This window comes from Vipera ursinii, assembly GCF_947247035.1.
Source record: "Vipera ursinii genome assembly, chromosome: 3".
NCBI lineage: Eukaryota > Metazoa > Chordata > Lepidosauria > Squamata > Viperidae > Vipera > Vipera ursinii.
Window position 1 is genome coordinate 179245848 of NC_139516.1, and position 19155 is coordinate 179265002.

Below are 19155 nucleotides of genomic sequence, written 5' to 3' on the forward strand. Positions count from 1 at the left end.
TCTGATATGCACATAGGCATAAATATATTTCTGAAGTTATACATTTCATTTTCAAGCATATACTATCAAACCCTTATTATTATTAATTTTAAATAGAAATAAATATTGGAATAAAGTGAATTTTATTAATTTATTTCATTCTGCACACTATAAAAATCAGTTCATCTGCTTCTCCCATTAAATTCAACTAAAATTCATCTGTGCATATGCTACTAAAATTATATTTTATCTACAATAAATGAATTTTAGATAAACAATTTCAGGAATTGTTTCATAAAACATAAAGGACTTCTGGATAAGTGTTTGGCCTAGATGTCATCTTTATTGTCTCTTGTTGTAATATCCTGATCCATTCTTCTAAAGTAAAGTTTCCCCCGCACATGCGTGCTAGTCGTTTCCGACTCTAGGGGCTGGTGCTCATCTCCGTTTCAAAGCCGAAGAGCCAGCGCTTGTCCGAGGACATCTCTGTGGTCATGTGGCCGGCATGACTAGATGCCAAAGGCGCATGGAACACTGTTACCTTCCCACTGTAGTGGTCCCTATTTTTCTACTTGCATTTTTACGTGCTTTTGAACTGCTAGGTTGGCAGACGTCCATTCTTCTAGAGCTCCTTAATAGTGCTTTAAGGTGAATATCAGTCTTCTTATGTGTCTGAATGGCTGGAGAAGGAAACACCAACTAGTTATCGTGTGTAAAAATGTTGCTCAAAATATTTGGATGACAAACATGTTAACAGAAAATGCTGGAAAAACATGGTGAATTTCTGTTGTTAAAGAAATGTAAAGGAACTATTTCTTGAATTGGAGATGGATTTCTTCCAAGCCTTTTTTCTGCAGAAAGCTTGCAATGCGTGAATAATTCATCTAGAAATTCTATAGTGAAGTTGTATCAGTTTCCACAATAAAACCTGGACTGGAAAGGAGGGAAAATACATCAACATCTGTGACAGGCCTTATGAAAGGATCGTTACAAAGCCTTTCAGGCACCAGAAGCAAAGCAAAATATAATAAATTCACCAAGTGTCAAATTTGTGTTGGCTGAATAATGACACCATATGGTTAGACTGCTGTGTCACTGTAGGATCTTTTTTTTTTAAAGTGCCCAACAACTTTGAAACTTCCTCACAAATATTGTAAATAAGGACTTCACCTTTGTCAATCTATAGTCATTTTAACTATCATCTTAATACATAGCCTTTTTTGGTTAGTGACAGAGCAGTAGAAAAGCAGTAGAGAAATTGTGATTTCTGTCAATGTATATTTCATTGACCTTAACTTCTGCCAACTTATATTTAATGGACTTTCCTAAAACAGTTTAAACTGGATTTTGATAGTCTTGGTTTTAAAAAAGATTGAAAACAGTTGTTATCACACTTTCTGACAGTGAGAGTGATTAATTAATAGTACAGTTTGCCTCCTGGAGTTGTGGGTGCTCCATCACTGTAGGGTTTTAAAAAAAAAGATTGGACAGGATGGTATAAGGACTCCCATCTTGGGCAGGGGATTGGACTAGGTCCCTTCCAGCCCTATGATTCTATAACTCCTTAAGGAACCTTTGAAAACTGTTGCTTTAACTATATTAATATTATGCATTTTTATTGGAAAAGTCTCTAAGTCAGAGCTCCCCAACCTTTTCAGCTTGGCGGCCCAGAAGGAAAGGGAGCACCATGCACAAATGGGCACACGCATGGCAGCAGTGCTAGCAAATGGGCCACGCACACCTACATGTACAAATGGCCACTGGCACCTGTGTGATGCTGGCGGTGGTGCTAGTGTCCCAGTGCATGTGCAAATGGGGCTGCTAGTGCCTGCGCAGCATTGCTACAAGTGTGTGTGGGGGGCTTGCCAGCTATTCCCAGGGTCCAATGGCCAACAGGTCATGGCCTGGAACCGGGCCACGGACCATAGGTTGGGGACCTCTGCTCTAAGTCAGTTTTGACTTCATGGACATATCCATGTAGGTGTTTTGCTAATAAGATAAAAATATATTGTTCTTCTTTAAAATTCCCAATTTATCTAAATAGGACGAAACCTTTTCTGTTTTGAAATGGTTAGCTTTTAGAAATCAAACAAGATTGGCTAATTCTGGTTACTTAGGCTGATTTTTTATGCTAGACATTTCTAATTCCTTCAGAGAATTATAGTTCCAAAAGTTCATCGACTGGAAATCCTGATAGAAGACAGGTTTGAAACTTATGTTTTATGTGAACTGGAAAAAGATTCATCATAAATGATGTCATAATGTAAAGATTCCTATGGCATTATTGAAATCAAACAATAATGTTTATTATGTATGTAATTTATGTATTTCTTGCATCCTGTTGAAAACAGAATAGCTTTTGAATGTGCAACCTGTTGTTGTGATGCCCGAGTCAATGGAACTGGCATTTCACATTATGTATATAGAAATATGGGTTTGTTTTGTGTCTTTCCTGATTCCCTTAAGCTGAGGTTCAGGAAATAACCTCTGAATTCAAAATGAGGAAACAGGTAATAGTAGGGTAACGGGAGTTGCATTCAGCTGCTCCCATTGTAATAATATACTTAATAAATAGTAAATATTTTTATCACATTTATTTTTATTGCAGTGTAACAAATAGTGCTGAAATTCTAAAAGATGCCTTTTGCTTATTAGCATCTTAATATATGAAAGTAAACAAAACAAAAAACAGATATACAAAAGAAAGGGGAAAAAGGAGAGAGTTTGGACACTGTAATTTTATTATGTTAGGTAGTCAGGTAGCATAAGAATAAATTAAAAACACTCCATGAAATGAAGTAGAAACATTAAATAAAACAAGTGATCCTCACCTCTTAGGTTATACTATAGCAGGCATTTACTTGTCATCACATCTTTTATGTACGAATGACAGGTCTATCCATAAAAATAGGAGCAGCTGAAATCTCTGCTTTGAAATGGGAAGGAAATGCAAGGGAGATACAGTAAATGTTTCTGCAAGATGTCAAATTGAAAGGGAACAGGAGAAAAGAATGCTGCAGTATAACAGGCTTAGGGACAAGGAGGAAAAGAAACAGTTGTCCAGACCAAAGAGAGGGATGGGAGGTCTGTAGACATTTTAAAATGAAAGGAGCACTGCTTTTTAAAATTTTTAAATGTCCCATTTACGATGGATGAAATCCATTTGCAGCTGTGCCTATGCATTCACTTGAGTGGCTTTTACCAGGTGGATCCAAGACATTTGCTGCCTAAAGCAAAAGCCAAACAGTGCTCTTTTTCAGTCTAAAATCCAAATCAACTTGACTGGCTAGCCTTTTATACATTAACACTGGGCAGTGCAACAGCACTTGAGATAGGGATACTGAGAATGGTTCAAGGACTACTTGAGGAACAGCCATCATTGCTTTGTAATACAAATTTCCTTTCAAGTGTTGGGTGAAAGCTGGATTGTTTACTGGATTGTTTGGAAACAAAATAATGGAGAATATAATCAAGGTAAAGAAGCCACTCGGTTGAAGCAACCACCTTACCTTTGGCAAATAAACAAAAGGGGATAGTTTGCATGTCCTTTTGTTGAAGTGAAGAGGCTGATCAAATCTGATCAAGCCAATCTCAAAACTTTATTGATGGGGAGCACATGCTTCACCAAGAGAAATTGTTTTATCTTTGTGAAGTTTCTCATTAATATGCAGATTGCAGCCACTTCTGTTAGTACGTTTCTTTATATAACAACCCCATTTCCCTGTTTTATGCCCTCTCCAATTTATTATATGGCCCAGTGATTGTATTTATTTTGAAATCAACAAGAAATGTATTAGCTCTGTAGATTTTGTATAATAGTTAAGTTTTTGACTTAGAAATAGAGATGGTCCTCACTTCACCATAAAAATGCCTGGGTGATTTTGGACTTGTAATTTTGGACTCTCTTTCAAGGCAACCTCCCAACCAGAAGAAAGCAGAATATGACTACTGTGTAAAGATGGAATCTAAATCACTAATGTCTATCATTTTCCCTCCAGTTCAGTATCTAGTTTACTGCATCTCATTTGGAATACCTCATTTCAAGAAACCAAAGATAGGACTAACTGCAACAGATATTGAGATGGAAGTTGAAGATAATTAAGGATGTACAGTAAATATAAAATTGAAGGAGGGAAGGAAGGAAGGAAGGAAGGAAAATAAACACATGAGAGTAGAGATAACACTTTTTATAGTGGGTGGGCATCATATGGAAGAGAGCTAAGGTTTTGAAACCATTATTAAACCTAATGGTTTTAAGACACAAAAATATAGAATTTAGCTAAAGATTAGAATAAATTTCTTAAGAAGATAACAATTCCACAATGAAAGAAATGGGTTATTTAAATAACTAAAATGGTCTCTTCTAATTCAAACTAGACTTTTAAGATCGCTAAAAGTTGGGGAATGGCAGTCTGAATTTTTAAGACTCACTCCTGTTCATAGGACTGTTGTTATCAAACAGCAACATTATTGGATACTGTTTTATTATGCATAATTTGGAAACTTTTAGGAGTGCCATGAAAACATTACTGAGATACTAAGGGAACTGTAAATTAAGAAAGTTTAAGAATTTCTGACATAAGAGAATGTCACTGAGCCACCTATTCTTGTCTTTGCGAAAGTGTGTGGCCCCAATTCAGTCACAATCACCATCAAAGAAGCACTGAACCATGTATGAAAAAAATGGCATGTTCACATTTGTCCTCTCCAAGGGGAAGAGACAACACAAACTTTTTTAAAGGATTGTTAGAAATGTTGAATGACTTAATTTGAACAAGAAAATCAATTGAATCAGCTCTTCAAATTAAATCTTTGGACTGAATATTCAAATGTATTTAAGTCAAGTATCAAATTCCAAGACTACTTGGAGATTTTGCCTCAGATTCTGTTGTAAGCTTTAGCTTTCCTTCCCTATATAGACAAAAGTAAGTGTGTGTGTGTGTGTGTGTGTGTGTGTGTGTGTGTGAGAGAGAGAGAGATGTTTAATGGGTATGATGGGTACCCTGATTTTGACATGAATAACTGGCCCATGAGTTTTATCACTCAACAAACTCTGTTGTCAGAACACTGGGAAGAATGCTGTTCTACTGGTTTATATCTTACTTTCCTGCTACTTATAAAATTTACTTGGAGGAAAAAAGAGAAATTGAAATAGAAGCTCAAATGTATTCTGTTGCTCTTTTCTTACACCTGATTTGTTTTGATTACTTTTTAAAGAAATGTTTGACTTCTATGAAATTTATAAATTTTATCCTTATTGTTCCTTGTGTTTTTTGCCTGACTTTTAATGTAGATGTCATTAGCCTCTATCACAGACTTGGTCATTAGTCCATCTGTATTTCTTCAGCTCTTTCTTTCCTTCTTCATTCCATCTACTATTCCCCCCATAATTTTCAACCCTTCAAAATATTCCCTTATGCTGTTTGCATGTATCTTGTCCTGACTTAGATTTTTACATGAGGATAGTGTGTTTGGTGCCCAAAGAATAAATTTATCTATATTGTAATATATTCTATATGCAATAGACTTTTTATTTATTTAGTATAAGAGAAACATAATACATATTTCCGAGAAGAGACTAACCTTGACAATAAGCCCAGAATAGGCTAACCTTGACAATGAGCCATGCAAACAAGTCTGGCAGCCCAGAAAAACAAGTGATCAGAGAGAAGGGCTGCAGCAGATCTTTTAAAGTAGTTATTTTTAAAGCCATTTTCAAATGACGTTTCTTTTTGTCCAATCTCTGTTTGCATTTTTGCATTGTTGTTACTATAGTACAAAAGAGGAATTTCATCAACAACCGAAATCTCTCCTTGGAATTATGGCATTTTAGGAGTTGCTGTTGTCAAGGGAAAAAAAGGAAACTTTCTCAGATTTATATCCTCATAAATCTCACTCTATTTCTATTATTCCCTGGAATATTACTTCCATGCAGATTTTTATGATCTTTTCAGTGGTTTAACTTTTAAGGTGGAGAATACCTTATTTATGAATGGTAGCATTATATCCCTTTTAGCAAAGATTGTAGCTGCTGAGAACTGATGTAGCAGCTGATGTAGCAGCTGAGAACAATTTCTGTTGCTCAGAGATCCAGCTTTTCTTCCAAAACCTATTATTTTTTCTATGTACAATTCAGGGTCAAATAATGTTCATTTTACTAGGTCAAATAATGTCCATCTACTCTTTGTACAGCAGTGGTCTGGCAGCACAGGAGGTAACCATCTTTATTCATTGAAGACTTGGTTGGTCAAAGCTGTTTTGAGTTTCATGATTAAGGGATTGTAACTGGGAAATCAGGCATTCTAGTCCCATTTTAGGCTTGAAGCTAGCTGGGTGACCTTGGTCCAGTTCATCTTTCTCAGCCCTAGGAAGGAGACAACGGCAAACCACTTCCAAAATCTGGCCAAGAAAATTTTAAGACTTGTTCAGGGATTTGCCAGGAATGAAGACTGAGTTGCAAGTACTAAAAAATAAAACAAAAGTAACAGGTCTCACATTTAAATATGATTGCAGTGAAGAAATGTTAATGTTGCATTTGTGTGCATGTAGGTATATTTCCTTTGATAGGATGTGATCAGACAATATTCTTATGCCTGGCTTTTCTTTACATTTGTATAAATGGAATAAAATTAGGCTGTAAACTTATTAGGGCAGGAAATTATTTTGTTGTTTTTTCTCTCCACATATTTCTATGTTCAATATTATAATCATTACCATCACCAACTTATAGTGCAAAATACAGTACAAAAAGTATTTAATTTTACTCACCCATGTAAGGTTTTAGTTCCATATCCCATTTTTCAAGTCATTACAAAGTGCATGTAATAAAATGCCATTTCTTTTCTTATTTTTTCCATTTAAAGACATACATGCAACTTTAATATATTAATTATATAATATATATAAGGTCTGTAAAATGTGGTTGGCAGGCATTCGGCAAGCTAAGTCATAATTTTCAAGAACAACCTGCCCCTGTGCCTGAAGAGAAAAGTTTTTGATCAGTGTGTGCTACCTGCTCCAACATATGCTGGTGAAATATAGACACTAACCTCACAATCAATACAAAAGCTAAGAATGGTGCAAAGAGCCATAGAAAGAAACATGCTCGGCATTACAAGACAAGATAGAAAGACCTGCCCATGAATTAGAAAACAAACAAAAGTCTACAATATCATCAAGAAAGTAAAAGAATTGAAATGGGAAATGGACTGGTCACATAGCAAGAAGAAGAACTGAGGTGGACCAAGGCAGTTACAGAATGGATCCCACTTGATAAAAAATGTCCACAAGAGACCTAAAACAAGATGGATCGATCTTGTTTTGCGGGCCCAATTGTCAAAAGAAAGCTCACGACCATATTGGATAGAAACATGCTGAATGGGCCTTCTTCCTGCATTGGATAAATGGCTAAAATGATGATGATGATGATATTAATGAAAAAGAAATATATTTCCAAGAACCTACTCAGGAGAAAGTAAAAATTAGCATTGTAGGCTTTAATGCTTTGTTACTATATTAAGGTAAATTATATCCTCTTAGCTTTTCATCAACCCTCCTAAATCAATCTCACTGTTAATGTGTTTATTTTTGTTGTACTTTTTTTTAACTTTATCCAGTTATCAATACACTTCTGGTAATTACTTGTCCAGATTTAGCATTCTGTTGCAGGAGTAAACATAATAGGGTTACACTGGTGGGAGTAAGGACTAAGAAGCAACACTAGTTCTTGTTTCAAGCACATTATTGTCCAGTGTGGAACAGTAGCAGACAGAATGGCAAACCTGGAATAAAGAGAACTAGGTTACAATCATTTCTCTCTCCAGAATTTAGGAGTTTTATAGGTTAGGTAACCTATACATCCCTGGTGTGTTGATAGTTCAGTTCTCCTATTGTAAAATGCTTGGAATTCGGTGCCTGGGCACTGGTTTTGCCAGCCCGAAGTTACCCATGTTAAGACTCTGCTCAGAATTTTGTCAGAGGCTGTAGCTGACGCTATGTCTTTAACCTGAAGAGGGCAATCTGGAAGTTCGTTGATGGCCAGGATTTGTCCCCCCGGAGCAGGGTCTGGGTCGTAGTCAGGAATGGGAAGCCTACTTTTAATTTTAATTTTAATTTTAATTTTAACTGGGGTTTTATTTGTTCAGGGACGGATATAATTTTTTAATTGTTTTTAACTTTTGTATTTTTGTTTTTAATCACCCTGTAAACCGCACTGAGTCCTTCGGGAAAGGGCGGTATATAAATGTAATAAAATAAAAAATAAATAAATCTGTATCCTCCCTTTAACTTGAGCAAAAGGTCATGCACTCCCTGTCACACTGCCTTTGACCTATTACAATCCTCTAGACAAATCATTGTTGCTATGCTGCATGTTCTCTTCTTGTTTTGGGTTACAAGAAATATCCACTAAGGGAAGCTAACTTGAAACAAGCATCTTCTAACTGGATAACTTTGGAGCAAGCATAAACTTAGTCTAACATGGCTCACAGAATTTGTTGTGAGGAGGAGAATGCAAATGTGCTGCTGTTCTAGATATGGAACAGGAAGAAGAATTGATCTGCATGATTTTCTTATATAACAGATTCATAGGCTTGAAAACACTAATTTTTTCTTCCCATCCTGGCTATCTTCCAGGTATGCTAGATGTTGCCAACTAAACTTGCTGAAGCTGACGGGAAATCCCAGGATCATTGTCTCAACACAGCCAGAAGTTATGCTAGAAACACCATTTGAAATGGTACTACAGTGCATTTTTTTAAAAAAATCAAGACAACTGAAGCAAGTGCTACAAGCTTCATATTTCAGAAAACAAAAAAAGTACACAATGACCATCTACAATAATTCTATTCCCATTTTCCTAAAATATGAAAATTACCCTCTCTTTTAATTGCCCAAAGTGAATTTGGTTGCCTTATTTGTCATTAAGGTGACAATGACATTCTGTCTACTGATCATCCCCACAGCACCTATGTCATTTGGCATCTTGGGCTTAATGCAGAGAAAAATAGACTTTTAAGGTTGTAAACTTAGTTTAAAAAGTCATAAAGGTAAGGATTTTAACTTGGAAAAAAATTCTCCTCTGGATAAACTAAGCTTAATTCCAATGGAAATTATGTGAATGAATTTATATTTACTCAGTTTCACCCTCTCCACAAAACTCCAACTACATTTTTGACAATCACCAATATCCCAAGATTTGGAAAACCATATACGTATACATACATACCCATCTTGATAATTCCTTGTGGGGTAAACAACATTATGAAAACTGCTTTGGAAAATCATAGGTAATTATTTGGGGAAACAAAACATGAATTGATAAAAATCAATAAGATGTGCATTACCTGCCATACATATAAACATTTGCCAAAATTCTAATATCCTTCTAAGAATAGTATTCTCCAACTATTGACTGAAGACTTCAAGAAATCCAGAGAGATTTAAAGGATCTGCTTAATTACTTGCTTCTTTCTATTCCTTTTATAGTTTATAAGTCTTCCAACTCCGATGAAGAGCTGTCCCCTGATTTACCTGTGGCAGTAAGAGCAAACCTGTGCAGACCGGAAAACTGCCGGAGGCATCAAACCTGCAGCCTCAGAAACCACTAACAAGACTCTTTCTCTCTTGTATATCTCTTTCACCTCACAAAATATTTCAACTCCTGCCAGAGACACTGAAAAAAAAAGATAAATTCTTCCAGCTCTTGGCTGACTCTGCTCGCCCTCAAGTCATGAGTTCATTGTCTCTGTGTTCTTTTGAAGCCTGGGAAAGTACATATCAAAGTATTCTAACTGCCAGAACTTCACACCATTAGACATTGCTGCTGTCACAGAAAATGCAGACAAGTGGAAAGATGTCTGGGGTTTAAAATTGCACCATTCCTTGAGCCTTTCTGGGAATTTGAAAAGTAGCCTATATTAATGTAGTGGTTACCAGCCCCAGCCCTTCCAAACAGAGGTGCAGAGGAGGAAGAGAATAGTAATCTCTTTGACTTTGGTCCCCATTCTCTTTTACAAAGAATTCAGAAACCCTCAGGTAACATGTGACACTTTATTGTAAATACAGGAAACACAAGAGACTTGTTATGGGAACCACTTCATTTCCTTGCCAAGGGTTGTATTGTCCTGATGAAGAGTGACAGTTCAGATGGTTCAGCCTAAAATCATGCTGCTGCTGAGAAGTTAGCAATATTCTGGTGCCATTTCTTTGGTTTAAGAAGGAACATAAACAACCACTGGGATGGGAACAAAAACAAAGGTATTGATACACACAGATATTTCTGGACTGACAGTTAAAGGGTCACATGGAATAACCAACCAAAACACATTTCAGAATTATCTGTTACTGTTTTTTAGTAATGTGAGTGCTTACTTAGACAAGCTTTATTTCATAGAAACTAGTGTTGACATGTGCAAATGATTTTCTCTGTAATTACAGTCATTGAGTTCAGTGAATTAGTTGATTAGGGATGGCTTCAGCCAACAGCTACGTTGGGTACTTATCTGGATGGCTTTGATTTTTTTCCCCCATAGAAGAGGGGTGCAAAACATGAATTAATTTATACTAGGATTCAGAAGGCTCAGGCTCTTATTCCTTCAGCAATCAAGGCAGAGTATAAGATATGATTGTTCTTGAAGTATAAAGAAAATGTATAAGGAGCAGAGATAATGAATATATTTCATGAATTTGACTAGACCATTTGTTCTGTTGAATTGGTGGGAACTGATTGGCTGGATATAATTGTTTCTCCAGGCACTGGACCCAATTGGTATTTACTTAATATCAACCATATAATCCACCTGCTCACTTTGGAACTTGGTGTTCCTGTAATAACATTGGACTCTTGTGATGTAATCACAAGATTACAAGATGGGTATCCATATCAATGCCTATTTGTGCAAATTACACAACTCTTCTAAGGAAACAGACAAACCAGAGAATAAGCTCCAAAGCTTATATGATTTAACTATTCTTCCTTGGATGACATAATCAAGACGCATGTAACTTTGGAGGCCTTCTCTACATTGTACTGTAAAGCATATACAGTATACTATAGTATAATATAATATGTTATCCAGGCCTGTAGAGATAGAAGTATTCCATTTGGTCTATTTATATATGATTAACTGTGTGTGTAGAACTGAAGCCATTACAACAATCCAGAAAAAAATAAGATAATCAAATACAAAAAATAGGACAGAAGACAAAGAACTACTAAGTATGTATAAAAAGTATTGTGTGAAAACTTTCTAATGACATATTCTTTCTTTCATTTCTATTTATAGTTCCAACTGCTAACTATTCTAGATATTTATACTTTATGTTAAGAACATTAAGGATCATTGCTAGTTTTTCTTTAAGCACTTTCATTTGTTATATTTAATTGGTTTCATAACTTTTCTCTAGAAATCTATATCTGCCTTGCTGTGTAATGTGTATGTATGTTAGGGAGTCATCCCTGTTTAAATTTGGTTAAACACCTGCTAGGGATATATACTGATAAATTTACCATTGCTACAGACTCTCCAGTTTTGGTCTCCCAGTCTGATATTGTTGGCAAGATTTCTCTTTTCCAATGTCGTGCTAAATTTGTTCTTGCAGCTGTCAGCATATGGCTTAGAAAAAAAGGTTGCTTTAATGCAGTGTTCCCCATGTTGTGCATTCTGCAGATAAATAAACTTAAATTCCCAGAATTATCAGAAATAATCATTAGGAAACTGAGTAATTATGAGACTTGAAGGTGAGAAATGTTCCATTTGCACAGTGATGTACATTGGTTATTAGTGCTGGCAGTATGATAATGTCTTTCTTTATTCAGAGAGATGAGCTTCTTAGGTTTCTTTCTTTTTAAAATATACTATATTAAATTTCAATAGAAAACAAAATATTAAAACAAAATATAAAGTCTTTTCATTACTTCATCTTGGTATCATATGAAAATTCATTGTACTACTTAGGGAAGCTAAAACTTGAGTGCTATACAGGACTTTTAAATGACTTTAAAATTCTACATTTAATAACTACCTAAAAAGTCATGTCCTTTTTACATCCACTGTGATTGTTTAACCACAGAATCTTTACTTTGTTGCATGACAAAACCATATAAAATTGTGTGTTGCTGTTGGTAGTTGAGGTATCTGCCAATCTTATGTCATATTCTTTTTCTTCTCAGTGGAAATTCTCTAGGCATAATTGGTTCCCTTTCTCTTTTTGACCCCAACCCACAAAAAAGAATTCACTGTTTCCCTGAGTTAGTTTTAATTAACACTTTTCAGTTTATCACAGGCCATCTGTGGAAGTAACAGTTTGTGCTCTAATGGAAACAAAATAAAAAGGGATTTTGGCGGGCATCAAAATGATCAGCAAGGCATAACAGAGAAGAATGGAAAGAAATAAGGAAGGCAAGACAATTTTTGAAATTATAGTAGCAACATGACAGTAAAAAAATAACTAATCGTCCTTATCACTGTGAGCTGAAGCAACTATGTTTCTCATTTTAATTGTATGAGGAAATAGGTTTGACATGTATAGCAAATTTAGGTAGCAGAATTCTGACTAGGAAGAATGGATGTTCCATTTCTAGCAGAACGTTTGCCTTCAAAAATCTCTCCCTTGTAGGTAGAAAGCTAGCCATACAAGAAAAGAGTGAGGTAAAACTTATCTTTATAATCTTAACTATTTAGAGCCAGATTATCAGAAGGACTACCTCCTGACATATATTTCTACTACACGTAAGAATCTTCACAACATCTTTCTTTAAGTTCTCCTCCTTAAGATGGGCAACAGCACTAGAGAAGATCCATTTGAATGAATGAACCTTTATTGTCAAAGTGCAACCATGTATACATTGAGATTGGTTGACCTTGATCTAGATAAGAGCTGTAGTAAAGGGCAAAATGATGCAAAGAATGAGGGCATCCGGTTGTGCTGTCTGGATGAACTGACAGGCTTATGTCACTTGCTTTCCTTGTATTCCTGCACAAGGCCATGATTCTGATCCAGAATGGTAGGTATATATGTGTATCTGAAGGAAGGAGACGGATTTGATAGGAACTTTTTTTGAGGGGATTTGTATTCAAAGTCTAAACTATCCCAGTAAAGACTGAGGGTAATTATCTCCAAGGAACCAAGGGGGTAATTTGGGCTTATCCTGGGGATAATAGAACAATTTGTAATTGCTTATTTGTGAGTCAAGGTTCCAGTTTGAGATTGCTGCTGCCAAGACGCTTGTGTAAAGCAACAGTCTGGGGTTTTTTGTGGGCATAATGACTATATTTGAAACTGAGAAAAGGAAGAATTGAATCAGTTTAAGAAGCACTGAGCTAAAGTAAAACCATCATCAATCATCTTTTGTCTATTACAAGTTTATCTTGTTTTAATTTGCAAATCTTCATTGACACTTACTTGGATAACCTCAGGGTACTGAACTGACTGAGATTCTCTAACTTTAACAATGTGGCAGCGTAATATATTATCATTCTCTGGACTCAATTTTGTCCAGATTCCAAAAGTTTTGGCAGGTGACTGTTGCTATAGCTTTGCATTTGGACATGCATTAAGTAACTGTTACTTCACAGAGAGATTACCATTATGATTTGATTCACTGGAGGCCCACAATACAGTAGGCTTCCTAACAATTCTCAGCAAAGCATATATTTCATCAAGACATGATCTGTATTCAGACTGGCTAAAGTTCTTGATCCTCTTTGATAGTCTTTGTTACAGATCCTTTTACCACAATCAATTATATGAATTTTGAAAACAGCAGTTTGTTCCAAACCATTCAGTTTATTCCTGAGCTCCCATTTTAAATCTTATCCTTTTACAATAAACTTGGATTTCCTCTTTTCTTTCTTCACTAACATATCCACAAGTAATATTTAATTTTTGTTGCTGTTTCATACTTTTTCATAAATATAATTCTATGGATCTCTGTACATTCATCATAGTTGTTGCACAACAAGGAATGTATTAATATGTTGTGTTATACAGAAGCAACGACACAGAGCTGAAGTAACATTTCTTTGGGTTTTGGATAATTTGTGAATGCCAATTTATTGGGCACAAGTTAGAGTTTCCAGGGTATATTAAATGACTTAATAATAGTGTTTTTATATTTATAACATCTGGTGTTAACATAGATTAATCTTTTAGCATTAAAGGGCATAAGGAGCACTTAAGATGTTTTCCTCACCTCTTCAAATATTCTTCCTCTTATTCCTGACCTGAGATAGGTGTAAACTATTTTCATAGACTACCAATTATTATTGCTAATGAGCGCATACATGATGAAATAAAATCGGAAAGTATTGCAAGAAGGAGGCCTCTATGATATGAAGGTTAAAAAAAGGTAAAGATTTTCCCTGTCCAGTATTTTTGACTCTAGGCTAGGAAATGGTGTTCATCTCTGTTTCATAGGTGAGGGAGTCAGCGTTGTCTGAAGACTCTACCATGGTTATGTGGCTGACATGACTATACATTGAAGTGCATGGAACGCTGTTACCTTCCCACCAAGGGGTATCTATTTATCTACATGCTTTCAAACTGTTAGACTGGCAGAGGCTGGGGCAAGAACAGGAGCTCACCCTGTCAAGGGGAGCTTGGGTCTTGAACTGCCTTCCTTCTGGTCAACAAGCCCAGCATCTTAATAGCTAGGCCACTGCACCTCCTCTAGAACATTTCTTAAACTATTTATGATAAATGATGCAGGTCATAAGGTTTCATGCAAGACTGTCAGAACCTTCTGAAATGTCTTATCAGGGTTCGGCTTTCTTATCTTCATGAGATGTGTGAATTTTAAGAGGTCTGAGCTATTCTTATGATTCTTAAAAAGTTTATAATTCTTAAAATTTTAGTTTAAGTTTGGGAGATGACAGATATTCTAAATCCTGCAAAGGCCAGGTAGTTGATGCCTAGTTAACGATAGTTGATTTTTTTCTTTAAAAATGCCTGTATATCATCAGTATATTCAGTCTTAATAGGTAACAAAAATTAATTTTAATTGTTAATTACAATCTTTTCACATATTATTAGAAATTGGTTATACTGTTTCCACAATGGCCTACTCTTCCACATACCTTATTTTGTGTTTTAATTCAATGAACACCCAGAGATACTGAAGGATTTACAGTACTGCCTCTGCAAATCATGTCACTGGGATGTTATATGATATTCTACCCATAGGAAATGGAAGTGTGATCCATTGAACACAGCTGGATTTACATAATAATTACACAGGAAAAATAAGCTATTACCCTGAAAAAATAATGTGCCTTATACATATCTCATTTGACAATAGATTTGGATGGTCACTAATATCTGAATCAAAGCTAAGGAAATTTGAACAGCTTAGTTCTGTATTATCAGGGATCCCCTCACTTTCCTCAGCTTAGCTCACAATATAAACCAAAGGTTGTTATGTGCCTGCATATGTACAAGCTGAATCTCAAATGCAGCACAAATGCAATTCAAAATTAAATTCAAAACTATTTTTAAAAATGTAACGGAAGATGACAAAACTGTAAAGGAATTGTTTGGGCTAATGATTGAACTGAAGCAAAACTACTTTATCCCTGAGACAAGAGAACTCATGAAAAAAACTCTGGAAAGAAACCAAGGATTTTTGTGGGGAAATTCATGTGGTCCCACAGAGCTCAAGATCATGTAGGAAATGTCTTTGAAATAAAATTTTATAAATCACTAGTGCCTAAAAAAATTGTCTGCAGATGTTCTAAACTGCCCCTTTGGTAACAATTGCCAAAAAGGTAAACCAAGGGTGGAATACAGTAGATGTAAAATGAAAATCTGCAAGAACGATTACTTTTATGAGTATAGAAACATGCTTTTCTTTTCCTTCCTGCTTCCTGTTTTGTAAAATGAATATAAAATGATGTATGCTCCATTGAAATTACTGTAAGCTGTTCATTGGTACGCAATAATGAATAAGTCCCAGAGTATGCAGAAGCTAGGGCCCAAGGCCAGATTCAACCTATCTTTTCTTGAAAAATCCATAGATTACATATACAAATAAATATATGTCACACATAAAAAATGGGCAGAATTATGACCCAGCTGTCATGTTGACTTTTTTAACAACACCTTGTGGACAGCCCTGGTGAAGTCATAGCAGCTGAACAGGCTTCTGCCTAATGTCATAAAAGGGTACCTCAGACCTTTGTTAATTTGGCCCTCTTTAAAGCCTGCCATTGGGGAGAATGAAAGAGATGAACTAAGAAAGAAAGCAAACAAACAAACAGATTGGTCACATAAGAAATGTGGGTATCAGAAAGATAAAGTATGTCCACATCCACTTTTCTTTCTGGCTACACCACTGCTTGTTTTGGCTCTGCTGAAGATATAGAAAACCTGATAAAATAACTCTCTTGACAGGAAGCTGCCATTTTCCTAGAAAAAGAATCTAAGTGTTAGAGATAGGACTGGGCTGTAAGTTCAGTCATATTCTTTCGAAATCACACAGTGCTTTTGTCATTGTGTTTTTTTCTGTTTGTCAGCTACGCACGTCTCACTCTGTTTTTCTGCCAGCTGCATAGTAATCTTATCAATGTAACCAAGGTGATTGTCACATGTCCAGCCATGTTATGGTTTCATGCCCAGAACTGCTATTAAGTGCGCATGTCTACAAAAGTTTTCTCACTTTACTTTTTTTTCTTCTCTTTGTATTCTGTCTGATGAGATGATGTAGTCAGTTAAGTTCTTTTTTTGCTTTCCAATTAAAGTTTCATATACAGTAGAATATGCCTCGGTTTTCTTTATTTTTACCTGATGCTTGTTGTTGTTAGTTGCGAAGTCGTGTCCGACCCATCGCGACCCTATGGACAATGGTTCCTCCAGGCCTTCCTGTCCTCTACCATCTTCTGGAGTCCATTTAAGCTCACGCCTACTGCTTCAGTGACTCCATCCAGCCACCTGATGTTTACCATGCGTCAAATGAACCACGGTTCATTGACCTCTGATAGGGAAGTATTAATTTATTTTCCCTGACAATGGTAGCAGAGGATGGTTTGTTTTTTATTTTCAAGATTTATTGCTACTGATAAGCGTATAGGCAATTAGCCAGCTAGTTAGTCCAGCGACTGAGGAACGCTGTGATTAATTGCTGCAATATGCCAAAGAAAAAGGGCAAGAAGAAGAAGGCCCATTATCAGTCTGCTGTGGAGGAGACAGTTACTTCACAGAGACATCTCCCTTCCAGTTTACAGACTCCACTCACATCTGCTACATTTCTTGGAGAAGAGAATGCAGCCTCTGAGTTAAGGTCAGTCTCACCCATTTTCTGATATTACAAGCCCTCAAGCTGACACTCCAGAAATAATTTATACTGATGGAGCACAGGCTATTTTTGAGAGGCTCGGTGCTAGACCAAAAGTTTCATTAGTTAAGGGAATGATTCATTATCCTCCTAGCCCTGAACAAACTGTGCATGAGAAGGTTTTGTAAAGTTATTTTGAACAAATTGAAGCTTTTGACAAAGAGCTGCGACAGGTGAAGGCATATGCATCATTGATTAAGCAGCAGGAGAGAGACTCTGCTGGTATTCACATTCCAGAGTCAGCCATATTGCCTTCTTCTTCAAAGCCAAAGCCACCCCTACAAGATGTTGCCATATTGTTTTCTTCTTCAAAGCCAAAGCCACTCCCAGAATTGAGTGTTGTGTCAGACGAATGGGAACAGGAACCTCCTATGTCACAGTCCCATGATTATGTGCCGTCTCAAATGACACACTGGGCTACAATGATGCCTGAATCTAATGTTATAGCACCATCTTCTGGTGACCCTGTTATACAAGATAGCAAGGAATTACTACATGAATTACTATCACGTGAGCAAAAACAGAGAATGCAATATGCTATTCATCAAGCATTGCTCCAAGCTGTAACACCTCCACGTTCATCAGGTGCTCCAGCTAGAATCCCTCTTAATATTGCTACTATCCAGGTTCCTGTTCCAGATAGAGCACAGCAACAGTCAGCCCAAGTGCAGCTTCCACTGGGTTCTCAGATTCAAAGACCAGCACCCTCTGCAGGCCAATTTAATGTAGCTGCTCAAGCGCCAGTGCCTCCTGCTGGCCAGGGTAGAATTGCAGCTCCAGTACAGCCACATCCAGCACCAGTACCTGCGGCAGCTCCAATTCAACTGCCACATGTCCAGGCACAGGCGCCCCCTGCAGGTCAGGTCCAAATAGCACAACCTGCACAGCCAGTACCTCAAATATATGTTCCTCAACAGGCATCTCCTATTGTACCACTGGCTGGTGATTCAAAATTGAAGCAGTCAGGACAAAATTACAGGGCATGGGTCAGTGAAGTTGGACTTTTGCTCCACAGAGAAGGTACCCATCGCATGGTATTTAATCCTCCTGACCAGCCATGGACTCCTGACATATGGAACTTAAATAATAAGGCGTAGGAATGGCATACTACACCAGACCTCAGCTCCTTACACTCTGGCTGAAAATGGAGTGGCAGAACACAGAAATGGGGTTCTGCACACAATGATGCATTGCCTCTTTGAAGATGCTAACCTCAGTCTCCTATACTGGGGTGAGGCTATTAAATATGCTAATCATATCATCAACCGTACTTGGAGTAGTGTAATAAATCAGACCCCTTATTTCATGTTATATGGACACAAGCCTGACCTCTTGCATCTCCATATTTTTGGTTCATACACTATGGTGAATATTCCTTTAGCTCAAAGAAAGAAAGGGGGTCCTGCAGCAAAAAGAAAGAGATTTATGGGTATTGATGATAATTCAAAATGGAGCAAATACATCGACTCTTCTCATTTAATAGTGATTTCACAATCTGCTACTTTTGAGGAAGATGCTGACTGGTCCAGGATTCATTCTAACGATACTGGAGTTTATTTTCCTAGAGATGCTGCTGCTAATGCCATGCAGCCTGATGATCAAGATTCACAGGCGAATGTTCCTTTCATGAGTTCTTCTCAACTTACTGTTCCGTCTTCGCAAGCTGCCAATGCTGCTGCTGGCGACAAAGATGAAGGCGAGGACGAAACGGAAGAAGAACGGACGGTTGTTCCGAGATGTTCCAAGAGGAACACAAAGGGAATCCCTCTAAAATGGTATTCACAGGTAAATCATTCCAAAGGGCAGGCGTGCCCACAGAGAATGCCCTCCCTCTGGGGATCACCCGC

General features: G+C 36.8%; 1 long non-coding RNA gene across 1 annotated transcript; it reads right to left on the reverse strand.

Annotated features, from left to right (window-relative positions):
* Window positions 1–480: 480 nt before the first annotated feature.
* On the reverse strand, window positions 481–9486 carry LOC310639038. The gene is made up of 3 exons (XR_014492212.1): window positions 9324–9486; window positions 2811–2905; window positions 481–659 (listed from the first exon to the last, which is right to left on the reverse strand). It is a non-coding gene; the product is annotated as an uncharacterized lncRNA (long non-coding RNA).
* Window positions 9487–19155: the final 9669 nt, after the last annotated feature.